The sequence below is a fragment of the Rattus norvegicus genome, chromosome 5 (assembly GCF_021556685.1).
Source record: "Rattus norvegicus strain SHRSP/BbbUtx chromosome 5, alternate assembly SHRSP_T2T, whole genome shotgun sequence".
NCBI classification, from domain to species: domain Eukaryota; kingdom Metazoa; phylum Chordata; class Mammalia; order Rodentia; family Muridae; genus Rattus; species Rattus norvegicus.
Genome location: NC_141538.1, coordinates 129,411,144 through 129,437,712, shown reverse-complemented (window position 1 = coordinate 129,437,712; position 26,569 = coordinate 129,411,144). Strand labels below are relative to the sequence as shown.

General features: G+C 40.8%; 1 protein-coding gene and 1 pseudogene across 14 annotated transcripts in view; one reads left to right on the top strand and one right to left on the bottom strand.

The window, feature by feature from the left end:
• Positions 1-17,939: 17,939 nt before the first annotated feature.
• Positions 17,940-19,078, bottom strand: LOC148005973 (uncharacterized; annotated as a pseudogene). Its single transcript, XR_015621481.1, has 3 exons — positions 19,011-19,078; positions 18,220-18,904; positions 17,940-18,055 (listed from the first exon to the last, which is right to left on the bottom strand). The product of XR_015621481.1 is annotated as an uncharacterized LOC148005973, transcript variant X2 (transcript).
• The window catches only part of Zfyve9 (zinc finger FYVE-type containing 9), a 159,024-nt gene continuing 150,823 nt past the window's right edge, over positions 18,369-26,569 (top strand). For 8 of the 13 annotated variants that reach the window (XM_087549172.1, XM_087549166.1, XM_087549175.1 and 5 more), the window contains exon 1: positions 18,369-18,732. The gene's annotated coding sequence lies outside the window, so the exon portion shown is untranslated. 13 annotated transcript variants of the gene reach the window in all.

Here is a 26,569-nt window from a genome sequence, read left to right as displayed (position 1 = left end):
CCTAACTGTAAACGGAAATCCAAGGTTTTTATGCTGGACTCTTGAAATGAACTCAACTTGTATGTTTTGAAAAGATTCTGATGTTTTAAAAAGTTTCCTACTTCCCTTCATTTGTAAGATGTGGATCAGAACACCTGTGGATAATATCGTGCAAATAACAGCTACTACAATCTACCTGCTGGGACTGCTGTGATCACGACTGCTCTGCCATCTGCTGGACATGGCTTGCATTACACTGCTATCTGTGTCCTGTGTTTCCATTAACAATCCCATTAAGTTCTTGGAACAATAGAATGGACATTTTTTTTAATAATTATTTATTTTATGTGAGTACAGACACACCAGAAGAGGCCATCAGGTCCCATTACAGATGGCTGTGAGCCACCATGTGGTTGCTGGGAATTGAACTCACGACCTCTGAAAGAACAGTCAGTGCTCTTAACCGCTGAGCCATCTCTCCAGCCCTCATGGAAATTTTTTACAAGAAAAGAGTTCATAAATTATCTAGTAAATGCGAACTAAGTGGAGAGGAGCAGGGGGACATGAGGCGCCTCGGACCCGCCCTGGAGAGGGTGAGTGTATGCCATGTGTTACAGAACATTCACCACTGGGCACATGGGACCTCATGGTCTACCTGACTCTAGAGGAGGGATGGTGCATTCAAGTGAGGAAATAGGAACACTTGGGGCAGAAAATAACAATGTGGTTAAAAGCACAGCTGTATAAAGTGCTTTTGAGAATGGTACATTGTTGGGCAATCAGATCTTTGCATCCAAGGAAGAGGAGGTGATGACAGTGATTAACAGGTATTTTTTACAGCTCTTTGGTGTGTGCAAAGTCCTCTTAAACATCTGCCCTCGGGGAGGTCTTATAGCACAAAGTTAGCACTGTGGGCTAAACTAACAACGCAGAACCTGAGTCTGTGGTACTTGACAACTGTCGTGCTTGGCAGCTGTTTAACGTCTATTTAACATTGCTTTTTCACCTTAAAACAGAAACTCCTTCACTGGGCTCTTGTCAGGATTGAATGTTTGTCAAGTCTCAAGTTCTTATACAGTAACCAGCAGTTAATGACTGCAAAAATCAGTAGCTATCAGAAGCTACTATGTTATGTGAGGTAGAAATTACTAGTGTCACGGAGGAAGAAATCTGTGAAGTGCCTGAAGGGGGATACTAAGTCCCATACATTTTAAAGAGCTGCACTGAAGATTTCAGACTGCAAAGGGAGGCTGGGCCCTAAGAGCTAAGAGTCCTCAATTATAGCTTTACATTTGGGCTTTATCCAGTGTAGGCGGTGGGAAGTCACTGGAGACTGTTAAGCTGGAGAGGCATTTGAATCAGACTTCCATTTGTGAGATAATTTAGAACCACTGAGTTAATTCCCAATGAGTATAATTACAATGACAATAAAGATGTGCTGACCTACCTGTGAAACATGTGGAAAGAAGATTTTACATTGCCATTTTGCTTTTTAAAAAATAAACTGTAGGGCTTGTGAGACGGTTCAGTGGGTAAAGTGCGTGCTGCTGAGCCTCAAGACCTGAGTTCAGTCCCAGAATCCATGATGGACAGAGAGAACTGGCTCCTGAAAGTGGTCCTCTGACCTCCACACAAGCTCTCTGGCATACATATGCCCACCCACATACACCCCCTGGTGTGTGTGTGTGTGTGTGAGAGTGTGTGTGTGTGTGTGTGTGTATGTGAGAGAGAGAGAGAGCCTTTTGATTATTAGAATCACATCATTTGAAAAATTCATAACAAAATGGCCCTTAATATTTAATTTCTAATGTGCTTTAAGAGCAAAAGTTTATGTTTTTATTCCACAAGTACTTTCCAGACATTACGTGTAATTTTCAATGTTCAGTGGGTATTACAGACACCTTAGGATCTGAATGTAGAAGGACAAGCTGCAGAAGGATACAAAGCTGCTGAAATGACAGGCTGAGGTTCCAACTCTGTTTACCCAGAGCTCTTGCTCCCTCATCAACACCTCACTTCCTCCCAGTGGGTGGAGAAGATATTTTAAGACAGGAAGGTGCCTCTCTCAAATTATACTCAAACAGTAGCCTGTGAAGAGCTTGGGTGGGGCCCTGGGCTCTTCCCTTGGTTAGGAAGGAAATGATTCTGGACCCTGGGCACCTCTGGTCATCAGCTGACACTCCGGAAGAGCAAAGGAGGACGGGTGGGAGGCAGGAAGAGCCTGGCAGTTACTACATTCCACCTGAGGACTCCACCTCACCAGGCAGTCAAGCATTCTGGTTAGTCTACTCTGTGCCAGGGACCTGGAATTAGTCCCGATTCCACACGATCATAAAAAGCAAGCCCCCTCAGGAGTTACGCCCACTCTCCTATCAACCAGATAAAGAAACAGGCCTATAACAGAACAAAGGTTTGTCTTGGGGTCACACAGCAGCCAATGGAATACTCAGGGCCTCTGCCTTACTGGGATTTGACTCTTTATAATTCCTGTCATGGTAAAAGTGATGGACAGAAAAATCTTTCCCCAAAGATTAGAGAGCACCTGGTAGAGGAAGTTCACAGAGGTAGGAGAATAGGAGCTTCAAATCCTGAGGGATGCTCTAAGGGATAGATACAGAAAAAAGATTTTTGGGTCAAATGACATAGCTCAGTGCTGTAGGAACCGATGGTTGGGCAGTGACAGACCTGGTGTCAGCCCACATCTGCTCTCTCATTCTAAGTGCCTCTGGCAGACCCCAGACTCTTTGGAATTTAGATTTTGTTTGTTCATCTGTGACACTAGACATTTGTGTCCAGTTATCTGGAAGAAATCTTTCTAGCTCAGGCAATCTACAGCTATATCTTTTTATGGCCCAAGTTAAAATCTTTTTTTTTTCCTTCTAAGATTGTCCAGCTATAAGAAGCTTCTTTCTAGTGCCTGGAATCCAGAGAAACTGGTGACCTGATGCTGTGCCAGGTTAAATACAGTGTTCTACCAGACTAACCTCTAACCACAGATTCTCCCTATCTAGACCGATCTCTACATCTGGAGGTAGACAGGCTTTTCAGATAGGGTTTTCCATATATCAATCACCATAAAACTACTTTTTAAAGGGTTTTGGATATGAGTTTTTCCACCCAAGAGATCACTATTATTTGAAGAAAGGTAAAATACAGAACATGGTCATTGAAATCTCTCAGTCTCAGCTTCCTCATTTATAAAAGTCTGTAAAACAATTACATCACTAGTTTGTGAGTTTAAATAAGAAGTTTTATAGTCCCCAGGTATACCATATATATTTCACATTTATCACTTACAGTTTCCCCTTTTCACTGACATTGCTTTGGGCCTAGTCTAGGCCACCATCTCACCCGGCTTCTGAAAGCACGGCTTCACCATGCTTCAAATATTGTGTCTGCAATTTCATTCTTCTCAATAATCAGAGTAATATTTTGAACATGAATTAGTTCATATTTCTCCCTTGATAGAAAACCCTTTAAGATTTCCCACTGAGAGAAGAACTCAGATCTCTTCCAATGGGCACAGGTCCTTACGATCTGACTCTTGCCTGCCTCTCTGTGGCCTTGGCTCTTGCCATTCTCTGTGCTTAAGCACACACTGTTCTCTGCCTCATTATGACTTGGATTCTGGTCTCAAAAAGCACTTCCTCAAAAAGCTTTCCTGGACTCTCCTGAGTAATTTCCTCTTAAAGACCTCCCTGTCCCCATTATTCCCTCTCCCGATGATCTCAGAATATTCCAGATTTACACAGATTTATACTGAATCCTTCATATGCACTGCTACCCATATACATATATATATACATATACACACACACACACACACACACACACACACATACACACACTAAGTATGGAGATCTAACTGAGAGTAAAATCTGTAACTTTTTAGTCTATACGTAGTACAATATTCTTACGGAATATTTATTAACAGCTGAATGGTGGAAGCTCAATTGGTTTACTTTTCTTTCTCTTTCCTTTATTAATGAAATAATTTATATATAACAAAATATCATTTCGTGTGTCAGGACTAGCTATTTGATATGGGTTTAACACTGGGAACTGAGATTTGGATTTGAATCCCTGCTCTGATAGTTCTGCTGTGTGATCCAGGACAACTTCCTAAGATTTTCTAAACTTTGCTTTCTGATTCACTTAATGCGAAGTTCAGCATCAATTTCATTGTACCTAATATGGAGGTTCAATGAAAGTGTATAGTATGCAATTTTTATTGCAAATAACTATAATTCAAGTTCTAGTGTATAATGCTTCTGTTTTACAGAAGACAATGTGTTAGCATACCTTGGCACCATGTCTCTGAGCCTCTTTTTCTCATCAATAGACTTACTAGCCTTTCCATACTCACCATATAAGGCCAGTGGGGGGCTTACACATCTTGCATTGACAAGGCTTTGTTAAGTTGGAAAGTGCTGTATGTAAAAAGCCTGTTTTTATTAGTCTCTGGCTCGCCTCCCAAGGAGCCGCTGAGTAAATAAGATAAAGTTGGAGTAGCATTCCAAGTGATTAAAGCCAAGGAGAGAGCTTTGGACTGGAAGCCAAGCTCAGACCTGACTCTCTCTTGGGGCCAAGTCTCTGTTTAATTCCCAGCTAAAGACTATGCCTCAGGGAGTCGAGTGAGAGGAAAGAAAAATCCCCAAACAAGACAGGGCTTATTTGTCTGCCCTAGTGTCTGCCCAGATAGAGAGAAGCACTTGGCAGGTCTTTTACTAGGCCTAATTCTCTTGCCTCTTCCTCCCAGGCCAGGTGCACAGACTTACCAAAAGCCCCAAGAGAAGAGCATTTTTATTAGCTAGTCTGGTTACAACTGGCTTCACAGCTCTTCACTACCTGTCCTTACTCTGGAATGTCATGGGAAACAACATTTCCTGGCTATCCAGGGAGGCAGTGTTAAGGGCAGAGGAACAGCTCATGATCTGATATGACCATCCATTCACTTGCTTGTGACTTGGGCAAGCGTCAAGCACAGAACATGTAAGATGATAAAGAGACACTAGATTCTAGGATTTCTGCTACCATTTCCAGTTAGTGGTATACTACTGGTAAATGTTTAACCACTGGCTTTCCTAGGATAGTGCTGACACAAATGTTGGTTGATATTTTAGTGTAAGTATCATGAAAATGAAACAACACAGGCATCTATTGAAATCTTGATTTATCTATGAACCATACAAATGGTTTATTGAGAATGTTTGTTTTCAAATACTGTAAAAGTATTTACTTGCTAGTGTGCATGCGTGCATGTGTATGACGTATGTGCTGAGTATGGGTGTGCACCCGCCAAGGTTTGGGGATGTAGAGTTCAGAGAGCAGCCTTGGGGGTTGGTCCTCACCTTTACCTTGGTTTGAGACAGGTCCTTTGCTGTTCACTGCCGCGGAAGGGCTAGCCGATCCACCAGTTTCTGGCGAATCTCTTGTCTCTGCCTCTCATCTTCCTGTAGGCGTGCCCTGCAGTCATACTGCATCTGGCTTTCCATGGGCTGCAGGACATCAGGCTTGTGTGACAAGCACTTTAATCACTGGACCTTCTTTTTCTATGTCATTTTCATAACGTAATAGCAATAGACACAAAACAATATTTACTCTATCACTTAATCTACGTCTACATGGTTAATGAAACAAGCCCTAACATGAAGTGTTTGCTAGTTTCTGCTAGTACCAATTTAATTACAGTTTTAAATTTTGGAAGTCATTTTATTTATTTTTCATTGCATTATACTTTCGTTATAGAAAATACTTCCTAGTTCAAGGTAAAACAGATTTACATCCATGTTCCTTCTAGGAATTTTATAGTTTTAGTTTTTATACATAAGTCCTTGATCCATTTTAATACTGTTTTTGGTAGATGTCCAATATTACTATTTTGCCTGTGTAAATACAATTGTCCTGGCACCATTTGTTGAAAAGACTGTTCTTTTCCCATTAATACCACACACCGTAATTGAAAATACTCAATTCAAAACATTAAAACTAAAATATTTTCTTTTTAGAAAAAAATGATTGGCAGTAATTTGAACATTGTTTGCTTTTGTGTAACTTACAGCACAAACAGGCAAGTGCTCTGTATTAAGGACACACTTCCATATCTAAGCTTGGATTTATTTCCAACATTTTGTTCTTTATACTTTCTATGTCCTGACGTGAAATACATCTTAGAATTGTTCTGCTGAAGCTTTATGTTTTGCTAGTCTCACTTTCTCTAGGACTCATTCATGCTTTTTGTCACAATCTCGTCACTTAGATCAGTTGTCTTCACTAAGTTCCTTTGGCTCATGTGTACAGTCTCCCAATGGGAGTGGTGTCAAAATTCCTATCTAAACTATCTTTTACAATTCTTATTATTCTGTGTGTGTGCATATGTGCTCGCCATAGCACACGTGTGGAGGTCAGAGCACAACTTTGTAGAGTTGCTTCTCTCCTTTCACCTTTCTGTGGTTTCTAGGAACTGGACTCAGGCCATTAGGCTTTCTGGGTTTTGCCCAATAAGCTCCTATCTCTTCTGTAATAGCTTTTACATTAAAGTTTAATTTTGAGCCTGATCATTTTTTGTTCTTTGCTTCATTTCACTTGTTAATTTTTGTAAAATTTACACTGGTAGAAAATGAGGCAACACAAGATCTGCTTTGCTGTCTATGCAAGACTTTAATAGCAGCCGTGCAGTGACTGATCCCTGATAGGATAACATGAGGTGCCTCATGACCAACCATGATGTGCTTCCTTGACTTCCCCAGTGAATTCTTTTTTTTTTTAAAGATTTATTTGTTTGTTTTATGTAAGTACACGGTGCACACACTGAAAGATCGGGTTCCATTACAGATGGTCATGAGCCACCATGTGGTTGCCGGGAATTGAACTCAGGGCCTCTGCAAGAGCAGTCAGGGCTCTTAACCGCTGAGCCATCTCTCCAGCCCTCCCCAGTGAATTCTAAAGAGCTAGTAGCAATGCTTATAGTTTTGTATCTACTTTTAACTAATATACTATGAGAAATGAAGTTTGAATTATGGCGCCAGAAGATTGATGTTAAACTAAACTGTGGAAATTAAAATTCACTCATCTCATAATGGTACAAAGCAAGCACTATATTATCTTTCTTCGGATACTTTACTATATGTTTACACAAATTGAGGTTCTTAAAATTTAGCTTTTTAAAATGGCCACATTTAACCATGTATTGTATATGCCAGGAATCCCAGCATTTGGAAGGTACAGACAAAACGGTTAGTAGTTCAAGACCAGAAACCCTCAGCTACATGTTGAGTTTAATTCTAGCCTGGGCTACATGAGAGCCTGTCTAGAACAGAAAACAAAAAGAAGGAGCAGGAAACGTTGCTCGGTGACTGAGAGCACTTGCTGCTTTTGCAGAGGACTGGATTTGATTTCCAATACCCATATGGTGGTTTTTAACCATCTGTAATTCCAGTGCCAGGGGATCCAATGGCCTCTTCTGACTTCATTAGGCATCACACACACACACACACACACACACACACACACACACACACAAATGAAACACTCATACACATAAAATAATTAACATTTTTTAAAAATCTGAAGTTGGTGGGTAGAAATTCAATTTGATTTAGCTTTGTGAATATCTTACGATAAACACGTTATCACTGACTAAGATTCAACATTTTAATACTCTCTGGAGCAGCGGATTTCAACCCGTGGGTCATGGCCCTTTCGAGGGTAGAATGACCTTTTCACAGGGGTCACCTAAGGCCATTGGAAAACATAGATAATTATATTACAATTTATAACAGTAGCAAAATTACAGTTTTGAAATAGCAACAAAAAAGACTTTTATGGTTGGGGGGGTCACTACAACACGAAGAACCATATTAAAGGGTCATAGCACTAGGATTGTTGAGAACCACTGTCTAGAGTAAGAGATGATGAAATGTTATAATATATATGTAAAAGAGAAAAAATTAAAACAGCTCTCATGAATCAACATGAACTCACGATATCCTACTATCTGATCTCAGACATTGTATGATTCATGTCTTTCTTTAGCCAAGGCACATTTACACACACACACACACACACACACACACACACACACACACACACACACACTCAAAACTATGATTTCCACTTACTCTCTGTTCTAGTGTATCAGATCATAGCACTTAGTATTTGTAGAACTAAACTGAGTTCACATGCACATGAGAGTATGTGAATCCACATTCACAGACTTGGTAGAACCCCAGAGAGAAGGACATTTTTATTAGCTAAACAGGTAACAGTTGTTACACACCATCCTTCTGGACTGCCATGGGGGTTGAGGTGGGGAGGAAAACCCTCCTGAACACCCAGAACGGCAGTGTTAAGGTATAAGACCGTCAAGCAAGCCTGGAACCATCAGGTGGTAAAGGATGCTGGTTACCTGGACGGTGCATATTTCACTACCACACTGTTCTTATTTCATTTTCTGGCAATGAAGGCACACATGAGATAGGGCATACAGAACTGTTAGTGCCTGGCATGCAGCTCTTGCCTAGCAAGTGTGAGTCTGTGAGTTCAATCCCTACCCTTCAAAGTAAAAGAAAGAAAGAAACTGTAGACTCTGGAGTTGCTAGAGATAGAGATGAGGAGAAATGGCGTTTAAGGTTAAAAGAATGAAAAGGGTAAGAAAATATAGGTAGTCTCAACTGAGGGCCGACTATGTGCTTCAAACTTCCTTGAACCATACATATTAGAAAACAAACACAGGGGGTTGGGGATTTGGCTCAGTGGTAGAGCACTTGCCTAGGAAGCGCAAGGTCCTGGGTTCGATCCCCAGCCCTGAAAAAAAAGAAAAAAAAAAAAAAAGAAAAGAAAAGAAAACAAACACAGAATAAGCGACTCTCTCCCTCCAAGCTGCCTGGAGCTGTTATTTGAACTCAGATCTGCTCACTGTAAAGGGCTGTACTGTCCTGCACACTGCACTATCCCCAATGCTACCTTTTTACATGTGAGTAGTGAAGAACAGGCAGGTGGGCTAAAGGAGTCCTGACTGAACTGGGTACGCAGAAGTAAAACAGACTCAGGAACAACCTCCTCCACTCACCAAACCGTCATTAGAACTTCTATTTCTAGTCTCTATCCCCACAGTCTCTCCATTGCACCATACTGCTTCACCCTGTCTGTCATGGAACTTGATCTGCAGACCAGGCTGGGCTCTCTACCTGCCTCTGCCTCCCAAGTGCTGGGATTAAAAGGATGCACTACCACTGCCTGGCTCACGGCTCTTTTAAAAAATGATTTATTTTTCTTTACTTAATGTGCACTGGTGAAGGTTTCTCTGTGTAACTTTGGTTTTCCTGGAATTTACTATGTAGATCAGGCTGGCCTTGAATTCACAGAGATCTGCCAGCCTCTGCTTCCTGAGTGCTGGGACTAAACACATGCACGCACCACCACCACCACAAGGCATCAGGTGTATCTCAATGCATTTGCACTGCAACCAGAGGATGGCAGTGTGAGTCACAAGGGGCACAATGCTAATAACAGTAATTATGTTTGTGGACATATTCTCATGTTATTAGTCAGGTGAATCTGACGTGTAAGAAAGCATGTTACTCATTCTGTAAGTTGGTCCCCACTGTCCGCCCATCCCTACTGGTTGGCACACGCTCCCACTCCAGGTGTGGGAGGAGGCGGGGCAGTGCTGAGCAGCAGAGATTTGCAGTCAGACAGACCTGGGTTGGAATCTCAGCTCTGCTGACTCCAGTCATCTTGGACATAGAGTGTCATCTACGTGAATTTTAGTTTCTTAATATGTGGGTATGTCGAAATAGCACTCTTCGCCTTTCTTCTCAAGCCTGCTCCACCTCCTCTGCTCTTTGTCTAAAATAAACTCCCCAAGTTTCCCAAGCTAGAAACTCAAGTATCATCCTTGACTTCTCTTTTTCACTAGGTTCCTTTTTATTTTTCTCCCACATGCCAGCCCAATCATGAGTTGGTGGTTTTGCCTCTGGAAATGTCTATTCCAGTTTTATTCTAGTTTGATGGATTATTGTTGGCATTTTTGCAAATGACTTTAAAGTAAGAAAAACTTTACACAAGATAGCTGGATTCCCACCTTGTGGACTAAAGAACTGGTTCTTTTAGACTGACGCACCCTTTTCTTTTTTCCCTTTGGTCTTTTGAGACAGAGTTTTTCTGTGTAACTCTAGCTATCCTGGAATTTTTCTCTGTAGACCAGGCTGTCCTAGAACTGAGAGATCCTCCTGCCTCTGCTGGGATCAAAGATATGGGCCACTGCCTGGCAATTAAACGTATGTTTAATTCATGGAACGCAGGTAAAAAAAAATGCAGTGGTACACATCTGTAAACATGCATTCCTACAGCAAGAGAAGACATGGAGACAGAACTGCCTAGAAGCTTTCAGCTAGCGAGTGTGGAATACATGGTGCAGTAGGAGGAAAACCAAAAAGGAGCCTGACTAACAAGGTTGAAGATGAGAACCAACTGCTGAAAATTGTTCTCTAACCTCTACAGAAACACATACCATGGTATACATGTTAATGTTCATGTATGTGTGTGTACACACGTAACCCAATAATTTAATTACTTTAAATGATATTCAGGTCACAGTGAGGTACGAGTTCATGATCTAGTCTTGCACATTGGAAGACTCTACAAGAACAGAATCATAGAGGCAGTGAGGAGTGATACTTGGCACTTAGGTCTGTTTGTTTAGCCAGGTCAGCCTTAAATTTACCATCCTCCTGCCTCAGACCCACAAGAACCTGGGATTACAGTTTGTGTGCCATCATGTCCAACCCCAGAATTTTCTTTAAAAAAAGTATTCTCCACTAAATGGAACTAGTCTTTTCAGGGAGACCAAATTTTTCCAGGGCAAGGGTTAGTATAGTACAAAATAAGCCTGATGCACAGTGACAGAAGGCAGGGAAGCCTAATAAACAAAGAAATGAAGACCCAAGTCAGTCAGGGCTGAAAATGACCTGTGTACCAATGTGAATGACGGTAGGAGAGAGTACAGGTGCAAGCTGCCATGCACAGTGAGAGGAAACGGAAACGGTGGGGGCGTTAACAGGACAACAAATATAGGATAAGCAAGAAGGGTAATGATGGAATTAGATGATCGCGTGGCGATCTCTACGGTAATAGTTGTTTCAGACAAAAATCATCAACTAATGTTAAAAAGTGATCTTACCCCAAAGATATCGATTAATCACAGATCTAAAATAGCCAATTCTAGCTACTGTGGGGGCAGAGGGTCACTTGAGACCATAAATTTGAGATAGATAGTCCTAAGCAACACCCATAAACCTGCATGTTATAAACAAAAGAAATAAGACAAAAAGCTATTTTTATGGTAGAGAAATCCAGTCGATAATACTTTGAACAAATGAACAGTTTCTGTCACTGTGGGACACGAGGTCCATTACATCTGATGTAATTTACTGAAGACACATCAGCTCTGCAGTATTCCGACAGATATGCAGACCCTGAATCTCATTATAAGAAGCATCAAAACTCAAGTTAAAACAAAAGGTTACAAAATAAACACATTCTTCAAAATTGTCAAGTCACAAAAGACAAGACCAAGAACCCGTTCCAGCTTAAAAAAATTATTTTAAAGACACATTTTTATTAAAATCCTTGATTTTCACTTATGTGTGTGCCCCAAGGTGCCCGAGGAGATGCCTGAGGCGGCAGAAGAGGATGTCGGATCCTTGAGAGCTCAGAGTTACCGTGGTTTTGAGTCTCCTGATGTTAGTTTACGGGAATCGGCTTGGTTCCTCCAGAAGATCGGTAAACAAATAATCAACTGAGCTACCTGTCTAGTGTTGCTGTAAAATGATTAAAAAGTGCTGTCTTTTATCCCGCACTACATCTGGCACCATAGTGCCCCAAGATATCTGGTAGATACCTTCATCTCAGTCAGCAAAGCATCTCACCTGTGTTGCTCTATCCCATATCACATTGCTGATGGCTACTCTCTGAGCCTGGCAACAATCCCTCTACCCATCTATTCCCAAGACAGGCTGCCACCATGCCAGACAGACACATCCCAATTCTGTGGTGGCCTAATGTCTCCAGCCATCACACACTCTCTTGAATTCACTTAAATCAACACATGAAAGAACGCACAACACAACCTCTGATCCAATTGATAAGATAAATTGCCCACCAAGACATACAAAGTCCTGTACACATCCATCCCTTAAGAACATTCATAACGGGCTGGAGACATGGCTCAGCGGTTAAAAGCACTGACTGCTCTTTCAGAGGACCTGAGTTCAAATCCCAGCAATCACATGGTGGCTCACAACCATCTGTAATGGGGATCCAATATCCTCTTCTGGTGTGTGTGAAGACAGCAAGCAACAGTGTACTCACATACATCAAATAAACAAACAAACAAACAAACAAATAAATAAAAGAACATTCAAAACAGCCTGTAAACATGCAGAGAGGAATCTTAACATCGACCTCCATGTTCTCTCTGCTGCTTCTCCACCTCACTACAGTCTCCTCCTCCTCTCTAAAACTTTTCACCTGCCCATCCTTCCTTCTCATCCAATGACGGGCCTCATTCTATATTGTACCTGCCTTCACCTGCATAATGACATCATCCTACAGTCTAGAACCCCAACGCCTACTTACAATGTGTGGTCCTATGTTGTAGTCTGGATTTTTTTTGAGATAGGGTCTCACTACTAGTTCTGTTCGGTCTGTGACTACTCACTTTGTAGTCCAGGCTGGTTTCAAACTCACAGAGATCCGCCTGCCTCTGCCTCCTAAGTGCTGGGATTAAAGGTGTGTGCCACCACGCCCAGCAATTATTGTCTTTTCCTATGAAGGACATTAGTGAGACAATTGACAATGTTTGAATAAGTTTGTAGATTAGACCATAATATTATACTAATGAAATGCCTCTAATCTTTATAATTATACTATGATATCTTTTGAGGAAATATAATAAACTATTTAGAAACAAAGGATGAGAACATAGTTACTACTAAGAACCAGTGATCTGGGGAGGTCAGTATCAGCTGGCACATCTACAACTTAACTCCTGGACTGAAGGCTCAGGGACAGCACAGCAGAGAGGCAGAAAGAGGACCAGGAAAGCTGGGAGACTGTATCTCCTAGAAATGGCAGGCAAGCTTCCTCTCAACAGTATGGCTGCCTAGACAAAACCTAAAGAAACACAACACTGATAGACCTACTAACACTGAAAGGGAAGAACTTACAAGGGCCCCACACATACACAAAGAACAGCAGGCAGCTACAGAATTCTAAGAGTGGGAGAAACTGCCTTCCCCCAGGGATAGGTCCCCTAATTGATCACTCAAAACCAATGGTTAGTCCTGAAATATACATGCAAGTAACACTGAGGGACTGAGCAGGTTGTATTTATATATTTACATATATTCATTATGTTACAATAACAAATAAGAGGCTATGACTTTAGGGGGATATATGGGAGGGGTTGGAGAGAGAAAGGGGAAGGGGAAAGATGATGTAATTATAATTCCAAAAAATCACAATGATATATATGTATATACATTTATACAGACATATCTATGTCTTATTGAGATAGAAAAAAATAGAGAACAAGAGAAAGCATGCTAAAGGAAATGTGGTTAGCTACGACCAGAACATACATGGGATTTGGAAGTGCTATTTTTTGCCATCTTTAAATCTGAAATTATTCCAAATTATACAGTAAAAAATTCCCATAAGCACTTAACATTTTATTTATTACCTTCTAAATATATGTATACTGGAGAGCTGGCTCAGTAGTTAAAAGAGTTTGTACCGGTCTTGCAGAGGATACATGCCATTGGCTTGCAACCACTTTTAACTCTACCTTCAAGAGATCTGAAACCTCTGGTCCCTGAAGGCGACTATAATCCCAAGTATAGACTGGCACATAGGCACACAGGTAGACGCGTCTATTAAGAATAACAAAATGAATCTTTAAATATACCACACACATATAACAATTGAGTCATACATTCTTTTTTACTTTATACGTTTATTAATTTTGTATTGTATCATGAGCAGTTTTCAATGTCATTTAAAATAATTTAAAAACAATTAATGGGGGCTGGAGAGATGGCTCAGTGGTTTTAGAATGCTTGCTGCTCTTGCAGAAGATCAGGGTTCAGTTTCCAGCACTTAACAGTTCTCAGCCACCTGTGACTCCTGGTCTGGGTGTCTGATGCCTTCTAGCCTTCTTGGGTACCTGTATGCATGTGCTATATATAAACTCACACAGGCAGGTGCGCGCGCGCACACACACACACACACACACATTACAGAAAAGATTAATAGATGAACAATATTTTTGTGGAGATAATGTAATTTACTTATTTTAGGTTATCCTTATATTTTCATGTCAATAACCAAAACATAATAAACATTTTATATATCTTTTATATATTTGATTACTTCTTTGTGTTTAATACCTATGCTAAAATTGATTTTTTACAGTGTATATGAGTACACTGTAGCTGTCTTCAGACATTACAGAAGAGGATATCAGATCACATTACAGATGGCTGCGAGCCACCATGTGGTTGCTGGGAATTGAACTCAGGACCTCTGGAAGAGCAGTCAGTGCTCTTAACCACTGAGCCATCTCTCCAGGCCCTGCTTTGGTTTATTTTGTTTTGTCCCTGCTTTGGTTTTTTTTTTTTTTTTTAATGATTATATTTTTGTGTGTGGTGAGGGTATCATGTGTGGAGGTCAGAACATATACAGGTCAGGGGACAACTTGAAGTTCTTCTCTTCTACCTACCCCGTGGGTCCCAGAACATCAGGCATGTAGGTAAGTCCCTTTTCCACTATGCCATCTTGTAGGCTGCTTTGTTCTTTTTTAGGGATTGGGATGTCTAACCAGTCCCCAGATGCCCCGTTCCTTTTCCAGCTTGGGATGCTTAACTGACTTCTGCCCTGCGCCGGGGCTTATCTGCTCCACAAGACACTGGATTTGGGGCTTTGGCATTTGTTGAGGGAAGAAGGATGTGAGAGACCACAGCTATCAGCAGCAGGGTAGGTTCAGTTCTGGGCTAAAACTCTCAAAGGGAATTCTTATTTTAGGTCCTGAAAATTGAAAGCAAGCCTTAAAAAGTCGCTGAGCAGGTAAAACGTAAGCTATCTAGTTCAGCTTAAGAGTACCCATGCTGAGACCAGTTCTAGGGACACAGATATGATTAAAACACTGCACCTGGCCTACAGACTCACAATCTGATAAGGGAGACATACGGGGAGATATGTATTGACCTTGCAGTGCTGAAGAGTTATAAGTTGGGTTAAAAAGAATACAGATGAGATAATTTATACAGTATGTAGTCTTGTACACAAATATAAAATTTAATTGTTTTTCCCTCTTCCCCTTCTGTAAACTTATCATTTATTCATCAAATATCCTAGATCAAAAGGTCTGTACCTATGTGTGCAGGGAGGTGTGTGAAGGGAGGAGAATAATTAAAAAAAAAAAAAGGGGGGGGGTTTAGCTCAGTGGTAGAGCGCTTGCCTAGCAAGCGCAAGGCCCTGGGTTCGGTCCCCAGCTCTGAAAAAAAGAAAAGAGAGAAAAAGAAAAAAAAAAAAAAAACCACAAGAAGTAGTTAGGGTTTGTGACTGACTGTCCAGTAGTGAGCGCTAACAATTAAATCTGGACTTTGGATTAGGCAGCTGGGAGACGATGACGTCACTGGATATCTCCCTCCTCGCTTTAAAATTTTGAGATGGGACTACTGACATGTTGCCTACACTGGCTCCCAACTCCTGTTCAATAGTGATCCCTTTGCCTCGGCCTTTGAAATAAACAGATATACATACAGGTGGATGAGGAGAGCATGCCTGGCTTCACTCGGAGTTTAAAGAGCAAAGAAAATTCTATTGAAGATGATCCTAAGCTTCCTTGAAAACATTCTTATGATATTAACTTTCTACAGGATGTCAATGGTAAACAAATGAAAGTGGGGACTTCTACCAGGGAGTATGATATACTTTATAGTCATTGGAGAGTGGTGGAAATCAATGCATACCGAGAGTGGCAGGACCAAGACAACTGACTGCAAGCTGAAGTGGCTTGAGGTAGAAGAAAAGAGGCAGGTGAGAGACAGGTCAGGAGCTGAGAGTAAAATGAGGAAGCAAGAGGAGAAACAGTCGTGGGTGAAACGGGAGCAGACAAAAGGAGACTGACTGGGCGCATGCATGCCTCCTGTAGTTGGTTCTCTCCTTCTATCACATGGGTTCCAGAGATAAAACTCAGATCACCGAGCTTGGCCCTTTAGCCACTGAGCCATCTGGCCAGCATATGACAAACAGATTTTAAGCAAACTACTATCAAGCAGCCTCCCTCAGCAAGAGTTTGCATAGAAGGGAAGAAAGTGTGAGGCAAGAAGAAACCGGCCCTGGGAACAAATGAATCATCTTCACGCTGTAGCTACACCCTTAGACGTCATGACTATTCACAAACAAATGTAGGTTTTCTGCAGCGGCAGTGAGCTGGGCTTGGAAAGGACAGTGCCAATGTCAGGGTGCCAAGCTGGTCTAAATTAAAGGGCCCCATCTTAAAGAGCAAATGATATCCATAGTAACTCACTCTAACAATGTTTTAATACTTCAGAAAAGATTGCTATCAGATGGGAGACCCCTATGGTTATGGGGTATACTTGCAGCTTTTCTTTATGTTGGATGTCCTTCGGTGGTACCAAGGTACTGAATTCATAGAGATGTTGTGAGGATGAATCACCTTCTGAGCTGGTTTCTGTCGTTACAAAAAGGGGATAGTGATTTTTTTTTTTAATGTGACTCAGAATTATGTGGCAAAGGCAGACTTGGGACTGTACAGGAACAGCTTTCATTGATGAGAAAAAGAACTGCTAGGTTATATTTTCTCTGAGTGGCTGCTCAATTATTACTTTAACGGTTCCCGAAGTTCTTATGTAATTTTCTCATGTCTTGTTACTTACTATTAGGCCATAACCTAAGGTAAAGCCAAGATTGCTTATAATATTTTTTATGCAGAAAAAAATGTACTGGTTCTATTTTGATATCTGCTGTACGGTAGAATGTCAGAGGATCCAGTATATTAGGTTCTCTTCTTCAGAGGAGAATGTTACATAAATGCACTAGTGAAATTCAGGGAAATTTCACTTAGACCAGGAATGATGAGAATGACCTTTTGATAGGAACACACACACACACACACACACACACACACACACACACTCACACACACACACACACACACACACACACACACACACACACACACAAAAGGGGTGGAGGAGTGAGGTGGGACAAACAAACACAGATGGGAACAATATCCAGATTAAGAATGACTAAGTGTTAGGGTGCTCTGGAATTAACGAAAATTGTAATTGTAGGCCGGTCCTTCTGTCCCTAACCTTCACAACCAGCTAGGCAGGCAGGAGAAAACAGAGGTTCAAAAATATTACATAACTTGCCAGGGTCATAAAACTCTACATGATGTAACTGAAACCAGTGGTATCAGGATCTGCCTGACTCCGAAGTCCTTGCTTGTTCCAGTATAGCACCCAGAAACAAAACCAACTAACCAACCAAACAAACAAACACCACATTTGGGAATTTGAGGGACCAGGGGATTTAATTTTTTTTTTCTTTTTTCCTATTTGCCTTCTGATAGTCTTTTGTTTTTGGTTGTGGCATTCTGTTAGCAACCCAGAGGCTGGGCAAGATCAAACGGGCGGCATTTGTAAACAAAATGACTACATAGCCTTTAATACAACCACAATTTCCTTCTTTCAGAGTCTTACCTAGGATTTGGTAAGGGGTGGGTGGCACAGAAATAATAGAGGTGGTGGCCAGGGTTAAGTTAGTAAAAGGATGATTCTTTTCTTACCTTTAAGTTGTTTATCAATTTCAGGACAACCCGTTGGTTATTCTCTTCTTTTGGTCAGCGTTTATTTTTTTTGTTTCCCCCCTCCCCCCCCCCCCATTTTGTGGGGAAGGTTAGGCGTTAAGGGGTTCTGTAGCCAATTTCTGTAGTGAATCTGCACAGTAGCTCCAAAAAAGTTGAGGTCAAAGATTATTTCTTTATCTGTTTTGGGAAGGAATTGTGCATGTGCTTAGAAAAAGAAAAAAGAGATTTGTTCTGGGTCACTCTCCTTTCATACTGACGCACTGAGGGGATTAAAAGGGACCCCCTGTCTGCGCGAGAAATGAACCGAGATTCCCTCACATTCCCGCTCTGCATTCACATACCTTCGGGAGGGAAGAAAAAGGTGCTGGGGTCTGACGGGGGTGGGGTGGGGGGAGCCGACAGCTTCCGGCTCCCGGGAAGCCGCGTCAGGGGCGGGCCACCGGCCGCAGGCGGGCGGGCGGCGCAAGGCGCACCGGGCCCCGCCACCCCCAGGCCGCGTTGCCTCGCGTTCCCTGCCGCTCGTGCCCGGTGCGGCCGCCGCAGTCCCGGCGCCGTAGCGGGACGTGGGGTCCAGGGGGCGCTGTGGCCCAGCGGCGCGGGCGGCTGAAGCGGCCACCGCGGCGCCCGAGGCTTCGCCGAGCCCGTCCGCCTGCAGCGCCTCGGTCGTCCCGCCGTAAGCTGCGCCCCCGGCCGCGCTCCCCCAGCCCCGCGTGGCTGAGGCGACTGGAGCGGCGCTGGGCCTCGTCCCCGGCCGCAGAAACCGCAGCCCCCTCAGGAGTGCGAGGCTTCGCGGCGGAGCCCTGCTGTGGAGGAGGCTCTCGGCTGAGTGACGACCCCCGGGCCATGGAGAGGCGGTGAGTGTGGCGCGCCGCGGTCCGGGGCTCGCCTGCTTGCGCCGCCCAGGGGTCCTGGCGCCTGCTTTCGGGTCGGGCGGACGGAGCGTCCTGCCACCGCGGCCACCGCAGCCACCGCGGGCACCCCGAAGCTCTGGGGCCTCGGCCCTTTCTCCGTGGGTCCCCCGGGAGACTGAAGGCGTGCGGGGGGCGACTAGGCCCCGCGCCGCCGGGAAGCCCTTAGCTGGGCCTGGGTTCCGGCGCGGCCGGGTACGTGAAGACTGGGCTGGCGGCCGCACCGGTGCCCTTCGCATTTGTCCCGGGCGGGGCCGTGCGTGCCTTCCTTCCCAGGGCCCTGAGCGCACATCCCGGAGGGAGGCAAAGGACGGCTTGTTTGCAAACAGCTTTGGCTTGCCTGCGCGGCTTACTGAGTCCCGCGGAGCCAACCCCTGGGTGGGGAGTGGTGAGTATTGAGGTGCAGAGAGTGCGGGCACTCGGAGCCCCAGATACTCCAGGAGTAGCATTCACGCCTCTCTTGATGGAGACACAGCCTTTTGCGTCCTTTTTTGAGGTGAAATTTCATCACCTGCCGCTAGCTCATCCTTTCCTCCCTATGTTACATCTGAGCGAGGTCTGCCTTGGAGAAAGCCCCATCCCATTTTTGCCATGCTAAGTTTCCTAGCTAACCACTTACAGTTAAAAAAAAATCTTTTATGAAGGTGTCTTTTCCACCTTCAAAGAGACAGGAAATTGTTTAATGCCTCAGTCCTTGGTACAAAAATGTACCACTCAAATAGGGAACGGATGGCAAGAAGAATTTTAAATCGAACCAATTAACCTAATAGCAAGGACATGCCGACAATGGGATATAAACTCAGTTGTACAAGAAAAATGATTTGTTTTGATGTAAAAAAAGTGATTGTAGTTTGATATCACACCTCAGTTATTGGCGTGCTTCTTGTTTATGATTACAGGTTATTTTTATTTTCTATTGTAAGGACTTATGTATATCTAGAACTTTAAGGCATGAAAATATGTATATATACTAGAAAATTTGGATACGCAGAGAGGTACTATATTGGCTTTCAATATGTACTTAATAACTGGAGAGAGATTACTGGTAATGTCATAGTATGTTTTGATGGTCATTCAAAGTTTACAGTGAGAGTACTCATAGTGACTTAAAATTTATTATTATTATTATTATTGCTGTTGTTGTTATTATTTGGTATTAATTAAGAATACCTGACTGGTCCACTTTACAGTCAGGCATTTGTTTAAAATTTATAAAATATGTTACTAATTACCGGAGTTAGAGCCATCAGCTAATATGCATAGTTACCTGTAAGACTCCTGACTTAACCTTCCTACAGAGCGTGGGAATCTCCTGAGGACTAAGGAGGTTCATCATGTTGAAGAATTTTGAGCACCCATTGTGTGTGTGTAGCCTTGCCTTTGTCAGATTTTGTGTGTTTTTAACTGTAGAACATTGGTTTGATTAAGTATGTTCATTAACTTAGGTTTTAAAAATCAAATTCTTAGTGTCTCTAAAGACCAATATTAGAATCAGTTGGGGTGCTGATTAAAATATTTGATCCCTGGTCCCCTAAATCAGAATTGTAGATCAATTTGAATTCAGAATTCAAAGATCTTGATTTTTATCAACCTTCCTGGTTTCTAGTACTTCTTAATTTGAACATCATTGATAAAAGTTAAAAGAGATTTGCTTGGGTGATCAAAAGTGTCCTCTCTCTAGCACAGCTTTCACTCTTAAGTGGCTTACAGATGGTTTTCATAGCAACAGATAATGGTTTTGTAATGCAGATAGAAAAACAGTTGTTTTAGTAAACAAACCTGGTGAGCCTGCAGTGGGAACATTAAGGAAAACTACCTGGTTATTCATCTTGGCAGTGGATAAACGTCAATATTGTCTATAAAATGCAGTTAGGTATTATACTTAATTTGGAAGGCTTTTAGAAAACAGCATACAAAAAAGTATTGTATAAATTTTTTTTTTTTCCGGAGCTGGGGCCTGAACCCAGGGCCTTGTGCTTGCTAGGCAAGTGCTCTACCACTGAGCTAAATCCCCAACCCCTAAATTTTTTAAATATAATTTTAGGTAATACTAATATCAGATTCTGTCTTAGGTGTTCTGGGAAATACAAAAATGACCAAGGCTTCCGCTAGCAATTAGCTAATTGTGGAAACAGGACAAGTTTAATTAACTGTTACAAGGCAGGGTCAGAAAAGTGTTGTAACTGAGTAAAATGAGCTAGGTCTCTGCTTAGGGCTTCTGTGTCTCACCCAGGATCTTGCCGTTCACGAGCATCTGTAAGGGATGGGAGGTCACTCTGGAAGAGGATTTGCTTAGAATGTGCACGTCCCCCGGTTTAATTCTAAGAATTGAGGAAAAAAATCATATGCAGTGTTCCTTTCTTTTCCAATTCCTGATTCAATGTTTTCTTTAAAGAGACAGTAGCATGTGTTTCCTAGGAAGTACTAGTTTTATATTAACTCCTTAGTGAATAGAGAACAAGTGAATGAGTAGGGATGAACTCATTCCTTCCTCTGTTGCTAAGCTGCCACTTTTATTCCATTCACTGAAGTTTATTTGGCTCCTCTTATGTGCTGGTCACAGACTGGTGGTTGCAAGGTACAAAGCTTGATTAAAAGATAATTGCATAGACTTTAGCTTAAGTTCTTTTGTTTCTAGGGGTGGCATGTAAGTGTTTTATGATTATTAATTGCATGGCATGCTGTGGTGCAGCGTATGGAGTCAGACGTGAAGAGCAATGAGATACTTAGGTTCTGAGCTTCTTCTGTTTTCTTGTAGTATGAGTAGCCCTCCCAGGGAAGTAGAAAGTTTCTGTGAGGTGCAAGTGATTATAGACAGTAAAGAGAAACGTTCATTTCCATTTTTCCTTTTGAAGAAAAGAAAAATAAAAACCAGATCTTGTATAGATCCGTGTGACTTAAAGCTTGTCTTCTCTCCTTTCTCTCGACAAGTTTTACTTTTGGATTTATTTTTTAAAATTTGATGGGAAAATTTTTATTGTAATGAGTACATATTTTTCATTTCATCTTTAACTAATATTCCATATGCCTAGGATATACTTGTTAATTTCCTTTCAGTTTTACATTGGTCTTTACTTTTATTCCATCCTTGTATATTCGGCTTGCAGTGTGAATTAGTGTATAGAGTAACATTCTTGGTGCGTACTTATCATTGGAAAATACTGAGTTGCAGATGCTGAACAAAAACACTTCATGTACTTCAGTTTAAGAATATTACTCAAAACATATACTTTTCCTTATAATCTGTAGTGATGAGAATCACAATTCTTTGTTTTATTTTTTAAAATTTACTTATCCACATGACTACTCTATTTGCATATGTGTCTACATGATAGAAGAGGGCATCAGATCCCATTATAGATGGTTCTGAGTCACCAAGTAGTTGGTGGGAATTGAACTCAGGAGCTCTGGAAGAGCAGCTAGTGAGCCATCTGCTCATTGAGCTGTCTCTCCAGTCCCAAGTTATAAAAATCAGAGTTCTCATAACTTATATACATACACATATGTATATATACATGTCTTATAACCTTGAACAGTCTTGTTTATACTCTTTTAAGTCCTCATTTATTCTGTAAAATGAACTAATAGTTTACATTTTATAGGATTATTGTGAGGATTAAGTGATATAATATGTAAATCAGAGCTTGTTCCATATATAAATAAGCATTGCTCTAGAAATGAAAAATATATTTTTTTGAGTTTTGAGTAAGTTTAAAAGATTATTAATTATTCAGCTTTCTGTTAAGAAATAAAGGTAACATGATCAATTGCAAAGATTGCCAAATTAGGGATGAGACAAGTTCACAGAATTAGTATTTTGATTATGTAGTTAATAGAATGCTTCATACTTTATCAAAATTTTATTTAATGAAATTTTTTGAAAATGCTATTTATAAATTCTCCATTTTATAAATTTAGGTAGTGCTTTAATTTCTTTTTCTCTCTTTTGATAAGGTCTGATGTAGCCCAGGCTAGCCTAGAACATGTGATTTTAGCTGGGGATGATCCCGAACTTCTGATCCTCACATTCTACCTCCCAAGTGATGGGGTTATGGCCATGAACCACTATGCCTCGCTTAAATTATTTTAAATAGTCCAACTAAGAGAACTGGAGTGTTGCAAAATTTTGAACAATATGTTTGTTTGTATTTATACCTTTCAGAACTTTTTGGAAAATAAGGTAAAGATAAAATCTCTAAAGGTATTCATCAAAGAAACAGTTTTTATTGCACAAGGAAAAAGAAATTAACACTCATTGATAGGAGTCTTTAAGCAATGAAGATTGCTTCTACAACATTAGCTCTAGAGACTTTAAACTGCAAATGAAATGAATGTATTTCAGCCAAACTTAGAATGTTAGGAAAGGGTCTATTTTTTTATGGTACAAATTAATGTATACATGATTTACCCCATCTAAATTATAAAATGTAATGGCTTTTTTTATAGTCATAGAGTTGTATAAATGTTACTACTATCTAATTTGGAACATTTTCATTACTCCAAACTGGTATCTATTAGCAATCACCCCCAATATCTTCCTAGTTCCCCCAGCCCTGGGCAAACACTAATGTGTTTCTGTTCTAGAAACTTTCTTATCAATTCTGAACACTTAATATAATAGAATCATATGATGTGATTGGTTTATAGCAGTATAATTACGTTTTCAGGGCTCAATAATAATGAATCTATAGCTTATTTCTATTGCTCAATCATATTCTGTTGTATAAATATATACCACATTTCATTTATTCATTCAGAAATTTGGGTATAGTTTTTTTTGGCTATTATGAATAATGTTAAGAAAATTCTTATGCAAATTATTATGCACATGTATACTTTCATTGCCTTTGGGATGCACATAGGAATGGAATTGTTCAGTCAATTTAACCTTTTGAGGAACAGTCTGGCTGTCTTACTAAGAGGCTGCAACATTTATGTTCTCACCAGTAAGTGTGTGAAGGTTCTAATTTCCTCACATCCTTACTAACCCGTGTTTGTTACCTGTCTTTTGATTTAATCACCTGAGTAAGCATGAGGTGGAAAGGTAAGGCTTTATTTTCTATTCATAACTTGTTTATATCAGTAGGTAATTGTTGGAGCTTTTTCTTGGAGACAAATTGTGAGGTTTTTTTTTTGTTTTTTTTTTTTTGTTTTTTTATGATAAGAAATGTTTTGGCTTGGGGATAAAAGCTGTGTACTTTTAGTGAGCTCATTAAGTGGAACTGGTTAATCATACTGGGTGGTAGTGGGGGTGGAATAGAGACACCAGATTCTTTTAAATTATTGTTTGTTTGAGAAAGACTGTTATACTGTAGCCCATGCTGGCCTGGAACTCACTATGTAGCTCAAACCTCAGGGATTCACTTGCTTCACCCTCCAAAGTGCTTGGATTACAGGAAAGCACCAGTTTAAAGAACACTTATTAACAAAAGGCAATTGTAAGTCCCAGGTTTGATTTTCCTTTAACTCTGCTAAAACATTTCTAAAAATTTAGAGTCCAGTCATATGTTAACTTTTTTTTTTTTAAAGATTTTTTTTTTTTAATGGACCGGAGAGATGGCTCAGCGGTTAAGAGCACTGACTGCTCTTCCAGAGGTCCTGAGTTTAGTTCTCAGCAACCACATGGTGGTTCACAACCATCTGTAATGAGATCCGATGCCCTCTTCTGGTGCGTCCGAAGACAGCGACAGTATACTCACATACATAAAATAAATTTTAAAAAATGTTTTAGAATAAAGATTTATTTATATGAGTGAAAAGACTAGTACTGTTCTTTAGTTGCTTTGAATGCCAAAGGTTCCATGTAAAGTTATAAAAAAAATAGTATTTCTAGAGTCTTTTTGGTAGGACTCATGAAAAACATTTAAAAAGAATTTTAGGGGCGGGGTTGGTGGGGAGAATAGGGTCTCACACTGTAGTTAGTGTAGTATGGCCTTGAACTCTTGATCCTTCTTCAGCCTCAGGAGTGGTAGGATTATGGGTACAAGCCACTAACCCAGGCACAGACATGTATTTTTGTGTGTAAAATGATCTGGTTCTTATCAACTTTCTCATGGTAAAAGTGATATTTTTTTTCTGATAGTGTTTATTTTATCAAAATAAAGAGTAAAGGCATGTGTTTTAATTTACTTTTATTATATTATTATGTTATTAGTAATATTGTATTTATAGCATAATAGTCTGTGCTAAAATTCACATTACTTTAATACTTCTTTTACATTTATTTATTTATTTATTTATTTATTTATTTATTTATTTATTTATGAGCAAATGCCTGTAGATACACATATGCCATGGTGTATCTTTAGAGGTCAAAAGCCAATTTGTAGCAGTTGGTTCTCTCTTTATATCATGTCATAAAACTCAGGTCTAGAGGCTTGACAGCAGGTCATTTTACCCACTGAGCTATCTCACCATCCCTTTTTTGGTTTTATTTTGTTTTTGAGACAGGGTCTCATATAGCCTTGGACTCAAAATGTAGCTGACGATAACCTTGAACTTCTGATCTTCTTGCCTATACCTTCTGAGTACTGGTGTTATAGGCTTGGGCTTTCTATGACACCTGGCTCATGCAGTGCTAGGTCAAGTCCAGGGCTTTGCATATGTTAGACAAGCACATCTTAGGCCAGAGGTTAAGATCTCATAACCCGCCTTTCACAGTGTAGTTACAATCTGATCATCACTCATCCCTGGTTCTATATTTGATTCTTCCAAAATAACAAGTTTGTCAAGGCTTTCATCTTATATAAGCACCACTATGGAAGTGGATAGCACACTTCCATAGTGTGCTATCTTTTTGTTAGGTGTATCATTGTATTTTATTTCTAGTTATTAGAATGACCTTAGAATATATGTAGCATTATTTTCACCCAAGGGGGCTGAGTTTTAGAGTTTACTGGTTTTCATAAGCCTAAACTCATATTTCATGATTCAAATACATATAATTTTGACTTTATAATGAAATACTATTTTAATCTTGTGTCTATGTCTTTTATCTAATAATTTCTCATAATGTATTTCCAAGTAAATACACCGTTGATTAATATAGATGGGTATTTGCCTTTGAAATATACTGACATATATAGATATGTGCTAGAAATATAAGTATTTATTTTTGGAATTTCATATTTCATATACTACATTGAATAGATAAATGTCTTATCTGCAGTTATTAGAAAAGTATAGTAACTGATTGGGTCACAGTTCTCTGTTCTGGAAATTAGTTGTAGACTAGATAGCAAGGCCCTTCCCACATTAAATAGGCTATTTCTAAAGGTGAATGGATGGGTGGCTCCAACCTTCAACTGGGGGCCATGCCTATCCATTGGATATGGTTTCTACAGGTTTTATCTCCCCTTCGTTGGGTATTTTGGCTAATGTCATCCCCGTTGGATCTTGGGAACAAACCTCTTGCTTCCCTGGCATCTCGGACTTTCAAGTGGCTACCCTCAGTTACCCATCCCCCACTGCCTCATATTTCTGTTCAATTTCCTGACCCTCTGTACTTCTCTCCTGCCTCTTCCCATACCTGATCCTGCCCCCTTTGTCTTCCCTCCCCCTTCTCTCTCCCTCTCAGGTCCCTCCCTCCCTCTACCTTCCATGATTATATTGTTCCCCCTAATAAGTAGGACTGAAGCATCTATACTTTTGTCTTCCTTCTAGAAAAAGGAAGCTTCCTATGGTCTGTGAGTTGTATCGTGGGCATTCTGAGCTTTTGGGCTAAAATCCACTTATTGGTGAGTGCATACTATGTGTGTTCTTTTGTGTTTAGGTTACCTCACTC